The sequence below is a fragment of the Notamacropus eugenii genome, chromosome 1, assembly GCF_028372415.1.
Source record: "Notamacropus eugenii isolate mMacEug1 chromosome 1, mMacEug1.pri_v2, whole genome shotgun sequence".
Classification (NCBI taxonomy): domain Eukaryota; kingdom Metazoa; phylum Chordata; class Mammalia; order Diprotodontia; family Macropodidae; genus Notamacropus; species Notamacropus eugenii.
In genome coordinates, this window is record NC_092872.1 from 736,330,976 (window position 1) to 736,344,223 (window position 13,248).

A 13,248-nucleotide genomic window follows, 5' to 3' on the forward strand; every position below is an offset into this window, starting at 1 on the left:
GAGCAAACCATACATCAAGTAGGTGGCTGTGGGAGGAAAGCCTGATCATAGGCTGTGGGGCATTCCTCTTTGGAAGAAGAAAAGTTAATTAAGGAAGCCCATGGAAGACCCTAACTTTGTCCCAAAGTCACGGACTAGTCACTTCACCCTTATTGCCTGCATGTTGGGTATTCTGGGACTCCTATGGTTATATAACAGGACAGATTTTTTTCATCAGGTACTTGTATTAATTGAATCCATTAATAATAATGATAATAATAATAATAGTAGGATTTATGGAGTGCTTTAAGATTTGGAAAATGCTTTACCTCTCTGACGTTATTTCACCCTCAACCACCCTGGGAGGTTGGTGCTATGATTATGTTCATTTTATGGATGAGGAAACTGAGTCTGAAAGAGGGTTGTCACTTGCCTTGGATCACACAGTTAGCAACTATTTGAAGGATTAAAACTCCGGTCTCCTGCTAGCATTCTATCCACTGTTACCCATTATTGTTGTTCGGTCCTGTCTAATTCTACATGATGTCACTTGGCAAAGAACTAGAGTGATTTACCATTTCCTTCTCCAGTTCATTTTCCAGATGAGGACACTCAGTGACTTGTCCAGTGTCCCACAACAAGTAAGTTCCTGGGCTGGATTTGAACTCAGTCCTTTCTGACTACAGTCCTGGTGATCTACCCACTGAGCCACCTAGCTGCCCTTCCTACTGGCTTCCTCACTTTCACAGAATAAAGAAACAAGCCCAGTGCCACAAGGCAATTCTTCTCAATTCAATTCAACCCATGTTTGTAATATGTCTCTTAATATCGATATTTCCATAGCTCTGAGATTTGCCAAGAACTTTAAATACATTATCTTATTTGAGCATCACAATAGCCCTGTGAGGGAGGGACCATGGGTATTTTTATCCTGATTTGAACAGATGAACCGACTAAGTCTCAGATAGGCACCAAGACCTACCTAGAGACCTATGGTGAGGAAGGGGCTGAGGGGGGATTCAAACCTAGATCTTTCTTCAGACACAGAGGGGTAAAGTAGGAGTAGTGTTGTATTGGGATTGGAGAGGCTGAGTTTGAATTCTGGCTCTGGTACTTGTTAGCAGTGCAACCCTACGCAAGTCACTTCATGTCTCTGGGCCTTCATCTCCAGAGTGAGTGGATTGGCCCAGATGGCCTCTAAAGTGTTTCCCATCTCTGAATCTCTCACCCTGATTGCAAGTCCAACCTGTCTCCTACCACATCAAGCAATATCTGAGCACTAAACGTTCTAGGTAATGAGAATACTATGATGTTCATAGTTTTAGAGTTAAAAGGAATCTTAGGGATCTTTGAATCACTTCCTTCCCCCCCACCCCCATCATTTTTCAGAGGCACAGAGAGGCCAAGGGACAACTAGGTGACATAGTGATTAAAAAGTAGGACTTGAAGTCAGAAAGACTTAATTGAACTAGAAGTGTGACCCTAGGCAAGCAACTTAGCTTTTTTATCATCAAATTGTAATTCTTTAGTGAGTGTGGAGGGTTTGAGGTCCCCTTCTGGACACACCCAACCCTCCTTTCTTTGTAGTTAACCACTTCTCTGGCTATCCCACCCCACCTCCTTGGTCACTGGGTCATCCAGGCAGCTCTGAGCTCTGGGAGGTGCCTGAATGATTGATTGATGCCTTGTGCTTTCTTACAAAGATTCCTGGGGCAAAAGGAGATCTTCTGCCATACCCTAGTGCTCCGAAGGATAGATCACCTACTGCTGTCACTCTTTCCGTGCTGCAAATGGAAGGGAGCTCGCACTTCCATTTGAGATATTCTGGTCTATACACTGTGGTCAGGGATGAGGATATCTGTCAATTGATCCTTATTTGTGGGGTTGCCTTTGATGGCCCAACTGAGAAGACAGTAGGGATACACCACTGCGAGGGCAGGTTTGCCACCAGAGAGGTGGAGATATTTGGGGCCCGGGTAATAGTGCAGGGCTCCCCACAAGCATAAACCACTGACAGACCTGAGGTTTTGCTTAGTCCTTGGTTGACTGATGCTACCCTTTTTTCCACTTTCACCCACAAGTTACCCTCCAGTTCCTCCCTAGGCACTCTTGGGTCCTTATTCACCCAGGCATGGTTTAACCAGGCCCTGAATCTTCTGCAGATGCTCCAAGAGACTCTGCTTCAGAGGAGTAGCTGGGCAGTAGCATTTCTTATGAACCAACTGGACCTTCAGGCTATGGAAACTCCCGCTGCAGTCCAGGCACCCTTGTTAGTCAGTCAGGGAGAGCAGAGGTATAGAAGGTGGTGGATGGGGCACTAAGTTAGGTTACCTGTCTAGTTTCATCATCTGTAAAATGGGTTGGAGAGTACTACCTCCCTCCAAAGGTTGTTGTGACGGTCCATTGAGATAACATATGTAAAACACTTGGCCAAAGGACCACGTAAATGCTGGCTGAGATTCAGTGACTTATCTGGGGTCACACAGCTATTAAATGTCTGAGGTAGGATTGGAACATGGGTTTTCCTGCTTCCCAGTGTTGTCCTCTGACCACCAACCACCCCACAGACTTTCTCTCAAAGTGGTGACAATCTAAAACAGTAACTATAGCCCAAGGGTAGGTGATAAAGTACAAAAGAGAGGTATAGGAAAAGTTGAGATATTTGATGTGGGTAAAATGCTTCATCAGTTAATGACTTTTATTAAGCAGCTCCTATGTGCCAGGCACAACGCCACACAACCACTTTTGGGCTCAGGTCCAGTTTCATAGAGTGAATGACACCAGAGCTCTTCCTGAAAAGAAGGGCAGGCATTGTATGGCTGGAGTTCAGAGGCAGGAAGAATCCTTTCTACAAAATGGGGAGCAGCTCAAGAGAACAGAAAACAACAAAAAAAGAAACTGATCATAGAAAGTTATTAATGTGAAAGGAACAGCAAGATCCTAAGTCAGAGGAGGACAAGAATGTCAAAGCACCTATGGGCAATTTAATATAAATTAGTTGGATAATTTTTACACCAAATGATTGGTCAGAAATAATTATCTAAACAAAGTAACTATTTTAGATATAGTTGGACTAATTGTTTGAGTCACAGGATCACCTGCTGGATTCAGTTAAGGATTCTTTCTTTTTTAAATATATAATTAATCAATTTATTTTTAGTTTTCAACATTCATTTCTATAAGATTTTGTGTTTTAAATTTCCTCTTCCTTCCTCTCTTTCCCTCTCCCAAGATGGTGTGCAATCTGATGTAGGCTCAACTTATACATTCATATGAAACATATTTTCCCATTGCTGAAATGAAATATCTGCAAAAATGATTCCACTCACCATTGGCACATGGAATGTGCGTGCACTAATAGACAACACAAAACTCAGTAGACCTGAAAGAACTGCTCTTATTGCAAGAGAACTCAACAGGTATCACATCCAAATAGCAGCCCTGAGTGAAACAAAGTTGGAAATGAAGCCCAGCTTACTGAAGTTGGAGCTGGATACACTTTTTTTCTGGAGTGGGCACAGTGAAAGCTAGCACTGTGAAGCTGGAGTGGGTTTTGCAATCAAAACGAATCTAATCAAGCTGATATGCCTTCCAAAAGGAGTGAATGACAGGCTCATGACAATGCGATTGCCACTCACAGGAAAATGCCATGCCACCATCATCAGTGCCTATGATCCCACCATGACAAACCCTGATGAAGTCAAAGAAAAATTTTATGAAGACCTAGAGACCCTTATCATCAATGTGACAAAAGAAGATGGTTATAATTCTGGGTGACTTTAATACTAGAGTAGGCTCAGACTACCAGACTTGGCAGTGAGTCCAAGGGAGGAATGAAGTTGGAAACAGCAACAGCAATGATCATTTACTGCTGAAGACTTGTGCATCACATGACCTTCTTATCACCAACACTGTCTTCCATTTACCTAAATGCAATAAAACTTCATGGATGCACCCTTGTAGCAAGCATTGGCATCTAATAGACTATGTGATTGCAAGGAGAAGAGACAGACAAGATGTGAGAGTGACAAAGGCAATGTGTGGTGCAGAGTTCTGGACTGATCATAGACTTATCCTTTCCAAGCTACGTATTCATATTCATTAAAAATGCCACCCCCAAGGCAAAATGACTAGCAGAAGAATTAATATAAACAAAATAGAGCTCTTCTTGGAGCTTGAATTTTGGCCTAATAATTAACACCAAGAAAACACAGGTGCTCCATCAGCCACCACCACACCATCCATACATGGAACCATTGGTACAACAAATGGAGGAGTTCTGAATGCTGTGGATAAGTTCACTTACCTTAGCAGTGTAATTTCCAGGGATGTACACATTGATAATGAGGTTGATGCACACATTGCCAGAGCTAGCTCAGTGTTTGGGAGGCTCCAAAGAAAGGTTTGGGAGAGAAGAGGTGTCAGTCAGAAGACTGACTAGCAAACTGAAGGTCTACAGAGCCTTTGTCCTGACCTCATTGTTATATGCTTGTGAAACATGAACAGTCTACCAGTCTATGACAGTAAACTGAATCACTTCCATTTGAACTGTCTTAGGATTGGGGAATGATTTGTATTTTTATAAATTTGACTCAGTTCTCTATATATTTTAGAAATGAGGCCTATATTGGAGACACTGGTTGCAAAAATTGTTTCCCAGCTTTTTGCTTCCCTCTTAATCTTGGTTTCATTGGCTTTGTTAGTACAAAAATGTTTCAATTTAATATAATGAAAATAATCCATTTTGCATTTCATAATGTTCTCTGTCTCTTGTTTGGTCATAAATTTTTCCCTTCTCCATAAATCTGACATGTAAATATATCTTGTTCTCTTAGTTTCCTTATAGTATCAGTGTTTCTATCTAAATCATGTACCCATTTTGACTTTACCTTGGTAAAAGATATAAAATGTTGATCTCTACCTAGTTTCTGCCACACTATTTTCAGTTTTCACAGCAGTTTTTGTTAAATAGTGAGTTCTTATCCCAGAAGCTGGAGTCTTTGGGTTTATCAAATAGTAGATTACTATAGTCATTGACGATTGTGTCTTGCATTCCTAACCTATTCTACTGATCTACCACTTTATTTCTTAGCCAGTACCAAATAGTTTTGATGATTGCTGCTTTATAATACAATTTAAGATCTGGTACTGCTAGGTTACCTTCACTTGCATTTCTTTTTATTAATTCCCTTGATATTCTGACTTTTGTTCTTTCAGATGAATTTTGTTACTATTTTTTCTACCTCTATAAAGTAACTTTTTTGGTAGTTTGATTGGTATGGTACTGAATAAGTAAATTAATTTAGGTAGATTTGTCATTTTTATTACATTAGCTCAGCCTACTGATGAGCTACTGATATTTTTCCAATTATTTAGATCCAAATTTATTAGTGTGAAAAGTGTTTTGTAATGGTGTTCATCTAATTGCTAGGTATGTTTTGGTAGGTAGACTCCCAAATATTTTACAATGTCCACAGTAATTTTAAAGGAAATTTCTCTTTCTATTTCTTGTCTTTGAACTTTGTTTATAATGTAGAGAAATGCTGATTATTTATATGGGTTTATTTTGTATCTGGCAATTTGCAAAATTTTTTTTATATTTCACGTAATTTTTTTACTTGATTTTCTAAGATTCTCTAAGTATACCATTATATCATCTGCAAAGAAGGATAGTTTTGTTTCTTCTTTGCCTATTCTAATTTCTTCAAATTATTTTCTTCTCTTACGCTAAAGCTAGTATTTATAGTACGATATTGAATAACAGTGGTGATAATGGACATCCTTGTTTCATACCCCATCATATTGTAGATGCTTCTAGCTTATACATGTTACACATAATGCTTGCTGATAAAATGGACGGACCGAGAAAAAACACAGGGCAGAGTCAATTGGGGATTTTGAGAGCGTCTTTATTAGCTGGGCCAGCAGCTGTCTCATGGAAAGACCCAGAGGAGGCAGCCCTGAACTAAGGTGTGTGTGTGCCTTTTAAGCATCTCGGCACTTCCTGGTACAGCTTTGCGGTTTTAACAGCAAACATATCTCACAGAACATGAAAAGCAGGTCAACACCCTGCTAAAGGAGACCCAAAAAAATGCTGAAGAAAATAACACCTCAAAAAATAGGTTAACTCAATTGGCAAAAGAGATTCAAAAAGCCAATGAGGAGAAGAATGCTTTAAAAAGCAGAATTAGCCAAATGGAAAAGGAGACTAATGACTTTATGAGAAACCAAGAAATCACAAAACACCACCAAAAGAATGAAAAAATGGAAGAAAATGTGAAATATCTCATTGGAAAAACAACTGACCTGGAAAATAGATCCAGGAGAGACAATTTAAAAATTATGGGACTACCTGAAAGCCATGATCAAGAAAGAGAGCCTAGACATCATCTTTCATGAAATTATCAAGGATAACTGTCCTGATATTCTAGAACCAGAGGGCAAAATAAGTATTCAAGGAATCCACCGATCACCTCCTGAAAGAGATCCAAAAAGAGAAACTCCTAGGAATATTGTGGCTAAATTCCAGAGTTCCCTGGTCAAGGAGAAAATATTGCAAGTAGCTACAAAGAAACAATTCAAATATTGTGGAAATACAATCAGGATAACACAAGATCTAGCAGCTTCTCCATTAAGGGATCAAAGGGCATGGAATATGATATTCCAGAAGTCAAAGGAACTAGGACTAAAACCAAGAATCACCTACCCAGCAAAACTGAGAATAATACTTCAGGGGAAAAAATGATCCTTCAGTGAAATAGAGGACTTTCAAGCATTCTTGATGAAAAGACCAGAGCTGAAAAGAAAATCTGACTTTCAAACACAAGAATGAAGAGAAGCATGAAAAGGTAAACAGCAAAGAGAAGTCAGAAGGGACTTACTAAAGGTGAACTGTTTACATTCCTACGTGGAAAGACTATATTTGTAACTCTTGAAACTTTTCAGTATCTGGGTAGTGGGTGGGATTACACATGCACACACATTACACAGAGACAGAGAGCACAGAGTGAATTGAACAGGATGGGATCATATCTTAAAAAAATGAAATTAAGTGGTGAGAGAGAAATATATTGGGAGGAGAAAGGGAGAAACAGAATGGGGCAAATTATCTCTCATAAAAGAGACAAGCAAAAGACTTTTTAGTGGAGGGAAAAAGAAGGGAGGTGAGAGAAAAACATGAAATTTACTCTCATCGCATTCGACTAAAGGAAGGAATAAAATGCACACTCATTTTGGTATGAAAACCTATCTTACAATACAGGAAAGTGGGGGAGAAGGAGATAAGCAGGGTGGGGGGGAGGATGGAAGGGAGGACAATGGGAGGAGGGAGCAATTTGAAGTCAACACTCTTGGGGAGGGACAGGATCAAAAGAGAGAACAGAAGCAATGGGGGGCAGGATAGGATGGAGGGAAATATAGTTAGTCTTACACAACACAACTATCATGGAAGTCATTTGTAAAATTACACAGATATGGCCTATATTTTATTGAGTGCCTTCCCAAAGGGAATGGGTGGGGAGGGAGGGATGAAGAGAAGTTGGAACTCAAAGTTTTAGGAACAATTGTCGAGTACTGTTCTCGCTACTAGGAAATAAGAAATACAGGTAATGGGGTATAGAAAGCTATCTTGCCCAACAGGTCAAAAGAGAAGATGGGGACAAGGGAAGGGAGGGATGTTAGAAGAGAGGGCAGATTGGTGATAGTGGCAATTAGAATGCTAGGCGTTTTGGGGTGGGGGGAGGGGAGAAATGGGGAGAAAATTTGGAACCCAAAATTTTGTGGAAATGAATGTTAAAAGTTAAATAAATAAATTTTTAAAAATGTAAAAAAAAATGTAGATTTGGCCAAATAGAAAAGGAGGTACAAAAGCTAACTAAAGAAAACAATGATGTGTTCATAGGTCATTGATCTAGACCTCAAAGTGACCTCAAAGTCTCTCTCCCTCTAGTCTAATCCCTCTAAATTTATAGATCAGAAAATTAAGGCCCAGAAATGATAAATGACTTTTCATTTTTTCATTCAAGAGGACACAGTAAGCTTCAGAGCTGGGATTTGAATTCAGGGTCTCTATCACTAAATCCATTGATTTTTCCAGTTAACAATGTTGTTTTTGAAATCTGCATGTATGGGACCTATAGGGTATCCAAGTATAGAAAAGTATCATACAGAAATAGAAGATAGAGAAATAGAGAATAGAAACAGAGGACAGGAACTCCAGACAAAAGTTACTAGTTAGACAAGGGAGTCATTGGCAGAAATGTGACAACATGGCCTGGGACAAAGTTGACCTAATGCTGAAGCCTTAGCAAGGGTAAAAATATTGGTACTTCCAATCTTCTCCACACATGAAAAACCAAGAGGAAGAAAAGTCTTGTTAAGAAATAAGCATAGTCGAGTAAAAACAAATCCACATGGTGGCCATATCTGAAGAAGCATTTCTCTTTTCCATTTCCTTTCAGGAGATGGATATCACCAGCCCTCAGCAGATCTGTTTGGACATTGAATTAATAATTACTATAATAATTTTGCTGTCCTTGTGTAAATTAACCTCATTCTTCTCTTTTCACTCTGCATCTGTTCATGCTGCCTCAGATTCTCTGCAGTCATCTCTGCTGGTCATGAGTTAACCACTCATTATTTTCCATATAAATATATTCTATTACATTCATACACCACCGCTGGATTAGCCATTAGCCAACCAATAGGCATTCCCTTAGATTCTATGTCATTTTGCCTTGTCTCATCATCTTAACTTTCCTTCCCCTTTAAATGACTCTTCAGGCTCAGGAACTTTGTTTTATGACTATTCCCTCCCCAGGATTATATTCCCTCTTAATCTTGCTCCCTTTTTCCCTGTAGAGTTTGTCTGTGCCTGCGTTCACTTCTGCTTTATCTGTTGCAAATAAGAATGGGGTTCATTTGATATCTTTCCTCCCTATTTCTTCTCCGAGTTTGTATACTCTTCTCACACTCTCCAATAATAAAAAATTGCAAGTTGACCCCCTTCTTTCTCCTTTATACACAAATATCTTCTTTTTATTCTTCCTTCTTGTTTCCCCTAGGAACAGAATAAATCCACCCTCAAGACCTCTACTTTTCTTAACCTCTCTAATACTCTTTAAAGATATTTAAATTCTAAAGCAACACATTCCCCATTAAATGCTAGCACTATTATCAGCATATAGTCTCTTCCAATTTCTCAAATGAATTTACCATTCTGGGTTTCTCTTGACTCATATTTGCATTTCAAAGTCCCTACTCAGCTCTAATCTTTCCATCAGAAATTCTTAAAAGTCTTCTATTCCAGGAGTTCCTAATTTTTTATTGCAACAAATCCTATTGGCAGTCTGCAGAAAGCCTTCTGAATGGAATGTTTACAATTTACATTCATAATTGAAAGAAATTTTTAAATTCAGTTAAAAATTAGTGAAAAAAATGTCACTTTTCTCACTCAAGTCCCACTTGAAACTACATCCTAGGTTAAGAACTTTTGCAAATAAGAATGTCCCTCCTGCAACCAATGTCATGTCATTGTACGCAGCTTTTCAGGTTATTTTTGTTTGTAAGCATCTTTTTTTTTTTCATTTTGAAAGAGTAAATTCCAAGATCTCCTGTTATTTATGACAGAAGTTGCCAGGTTTTGGATGATCCTGGCTAATTCCTTGGTACTTGAACTACTTCTTTTGGATGGTTTACATATTTTCTTTCATGTGGGAGCTCTGAATTGTGGCTTTGACATTACTGTGACTTTTCTTTTGTTGCTTCTTTCAAGCAAGTCTAGATATTCATGTAGTACTTAGAGAAAATCTATTTTTTCCCTTTGAGTCTATGCTTACAGTTATAGAATTACTCTCTCCTTTTTCATAGAATTATTCCCTCCTAGAGGGTAGTTAGATGGTGCAGTGGATAGAGCACCAGTGCTAGGAGTCGGGAGGAACTGAGTTCAAGTCTCACCTCAGACACTTGACACTCAATAGCTGTGTGACTTTGGAAAACTCACTTAACCCCAATTGCCTCATCCTGGGTCATCTCCAGTCATTCTGATGAATATCTGGTCAATGGATTCAGATGGCTCTGGAGGAGAAGTGAGACTGGTAACCTGCAGAGCCCTCCCTCACTCAAAACAAAGTCCAATGCAAGTCATGTCATCATTTCTCCGATGGCATGGCTTTCTTAGGCAACGAAGGACAAACACACACACTCCCTCCTAAATTTGTGGCAACTTTTGATACTGCTCAGGGTTTGATTTTCTCTTTTCTCAAGCTTTAATATCCAAACTAGGGCTTTGTATTAAACCCAGGCTCCATTCCCAGCTGCACTTTTGGGTACTGAGAGAAATGATTATTTATTACTTGCATTTAATAACTAAATATTGAATTAGGTTTTTCCCCTCTTCTATTTCCTCATTAGAAAATCAGTCCCTGTAGCTTACTCAGGTAGCTTTTTAAATTACAGAACTAATATTGATAAGGAAGAATTCAGATCTGTTCAAAAGTTAAAGTTAGGTGAATTGATGGATTCCAGCCCATTGTACCTTACTCTGACAGGTCTGAGATAATGTGGATTCTCCCTTTTGTCAACAGGTGATATGGATACAGATAATTCTCTTTGATCAAAACCAGGTGATCAGAATCACATACTCCAGACCTTCATTAGAATAGGCTCACTTTTCCTTAATCGTTAGCCAATCAGAGTTGATTTCCATCCTTAGGAATACCTCCTTTTCCAAGAGTACATAAGCATTGAATGATTTCCATGAGTCTTGTTCTAAGAGAGACAGACAAATGACCATCCTTTTATTGATAACATATTACCACTAATAAGATGATTAATTCCCCAGAAACTCTATCTCTCAAATCTTTTACATGTCACAGTACAGTGGTCAGTTCTACTTTGTTTTGACCTGGGTCCTCTGGGTTTTTGTGTTGACCTCCATCTCTTAGAGTAAAACTCACCCCAGGATCTTTGATGTTCAGAGTGCTGGATTTTCAGGGCCCTCTCTAGCATCTCATTAGAATGCTAAGCACCTCCCAAGCCTTTGGGCATAGGGCTTGTGAGCCTGAACACTGCCACATTATTCTGGTCACTGCCTCATCTGTACCTTTGCTGTTAGATCCCCTACTATTGGTTTACCAAGGATAAGACTTAGAAGTAGATGGTACTTTTTCAAATATTCGTGTCTTCTCTCCACTCACATGGGCAGCACCCTAGCACACGCCTTTTGCTAGACTATCTAAATAGCAATTTAATTTGTTTCCTCTCTTCAAGTCTCCTCCCATTCCAATTCATCCTTCACTTAATTGCTGATGAGATTTTTCTACCATGTAAATCTGACCATATTATAGCTTCCATTTCCAGTTCCCCAGCCAGCTCTAGTGTCTCCCCATTTATTACAACATAGTGAGATGCTGTGAGCAGAAATGCGTGATGTGCAGGGCGGATTTGCTTGTCTTAGTCACCTGTGCTGGAGGTGCTTTCTGCAGGTGAATATTCGGCACCTTGCCATGGTGGAGAGAGCAGTTCAGAGCGCGAGTCTCTTTCTTTGTAGCTGAAGTTTCTTTCTGTGCATGCCAATAGCTGCCTTTTTCATAACTGATGGTTTTCTTGTTTAGTACTTAGCCATAAGGGTAGAAGTATTGATTCTTTTTTTTTTTTTTTTTTTTGCTGGATAATACCTCAGTTAAATAAGAACAAAGTCTAGGTGACCAGGAGGATGGACTAGCAGGAAATCTTGCTGATGGTATTAAAAGGGAAATATTCCTGATTGGAATAAAATGACAGTGCCCTGGCCTCAGGGGAGAGCTCTAATGGAGCTGTCTAATGGGGAGTAGATGTGTCCTGGGATAAAGATCAGAAGCATTTACCTTTTTTTTTATTCAACAGATATTTAATTAATTAAACCCAATTCACTCTGGATCTCATGGATTGGACAAGCACCACTTTTAATGGTTATTTTTTTGGACCCTACTGGCTCAGAGTGAATGTAAATAGTTACTGTTTTTCTCTTTTGGCTGGCAACCCTGAGGGTCTTCCCCTCCCACTTTGATTTCTTTTTATTAAAGGGACTGTCCCTTGACTCATTTCTTAAAGAGGTCTATTCACTGAGTGAGCGTTACCTCACTCAAAGTGAGAACCTGAAAAGACCTTAGCTTAAAAGGACCAAGGTCTCTCATTGAATCCTGGGTCATCACCAGTCGTCCTGATTAATATCTGGCCACTGGACCAAAATGGCTGTGGAGGAGAAAATGAGGCTGGTGATCTTGCCCAGCCCTCCCTCCCTCAAATCAAAATCAATTGTATTTCATATCATCATCTCCCTGATATCACAGTCCTCTTTGACAACAAAGGACAAGCCATACAACCTCTAAGATCCAGTATAAGCTCTTTTATTTGGCATTTGAAGCTCTTTACAATCTGACCCATTCCTACCCTTCTGGTTGTCTCACACTTTATTCCCCATCCCACTCTATGATCTAGCCCTACTAAACTACTTTAAATTTCTCATATACAACACCCCATATCCTATCTCTGAGCCTTTGTCCTGGCTGTCCTGCAGACCTAAGATACTCTTCACCCTCATCTCAATCCCTCGATTTCCCTGATCTGCAAGATTCAACTCCAGTCCTACTTTGGTAAGAAGCCTGTCTGAATCCCCCAGCTGTTCATGCTTCCTCTTTTCTATTTTGTAAACCGAGTCATTCACATGATGTCTTCCCCATTCAAATGCAAGCTACTTGAGGGTAGGTACTGTTTCTTTTTCCTTTCTTTGTATCCCAGGTTTTCAGCATGGTACCTGGTACGTGGTAAGTACTTGCTTTTTGACTGAATTACTGGCTAAATACTGACGACTGGAGAATCTCCAAAGTCCTTGACATTGTCAAATGGCTTCACATCAGAAATAACTGTGACTTTGTCCATGGGGATGATATTAAAGAGAGTGTGTTACCATCTGCTTCACTACCAACTCCTAAGAATCTCAGGGCCTTTCCATCTAACTCACCACCGAAACTTCCAGCATGTATTGTCTCCCCTATCAGAATGTTAGCTGTTGAGAGTAGGAAGTGTCTTGTGTTTCTATTTATAGCCTCAGTACTTAACACAGAGTTTTCCACATGGTAAGTAATTAATAAATGTCCTTTAATTTATTTGTTCATTCATTCAACCTGTGTGTCCCTTGGGACTGGAACTATACTCCTTTATCCTATTGTGGACTCCTTGAGGGTGTGCTCTTTTCTTCTCCATTAATCTTAGTGCTCGCTTCCATCAGTT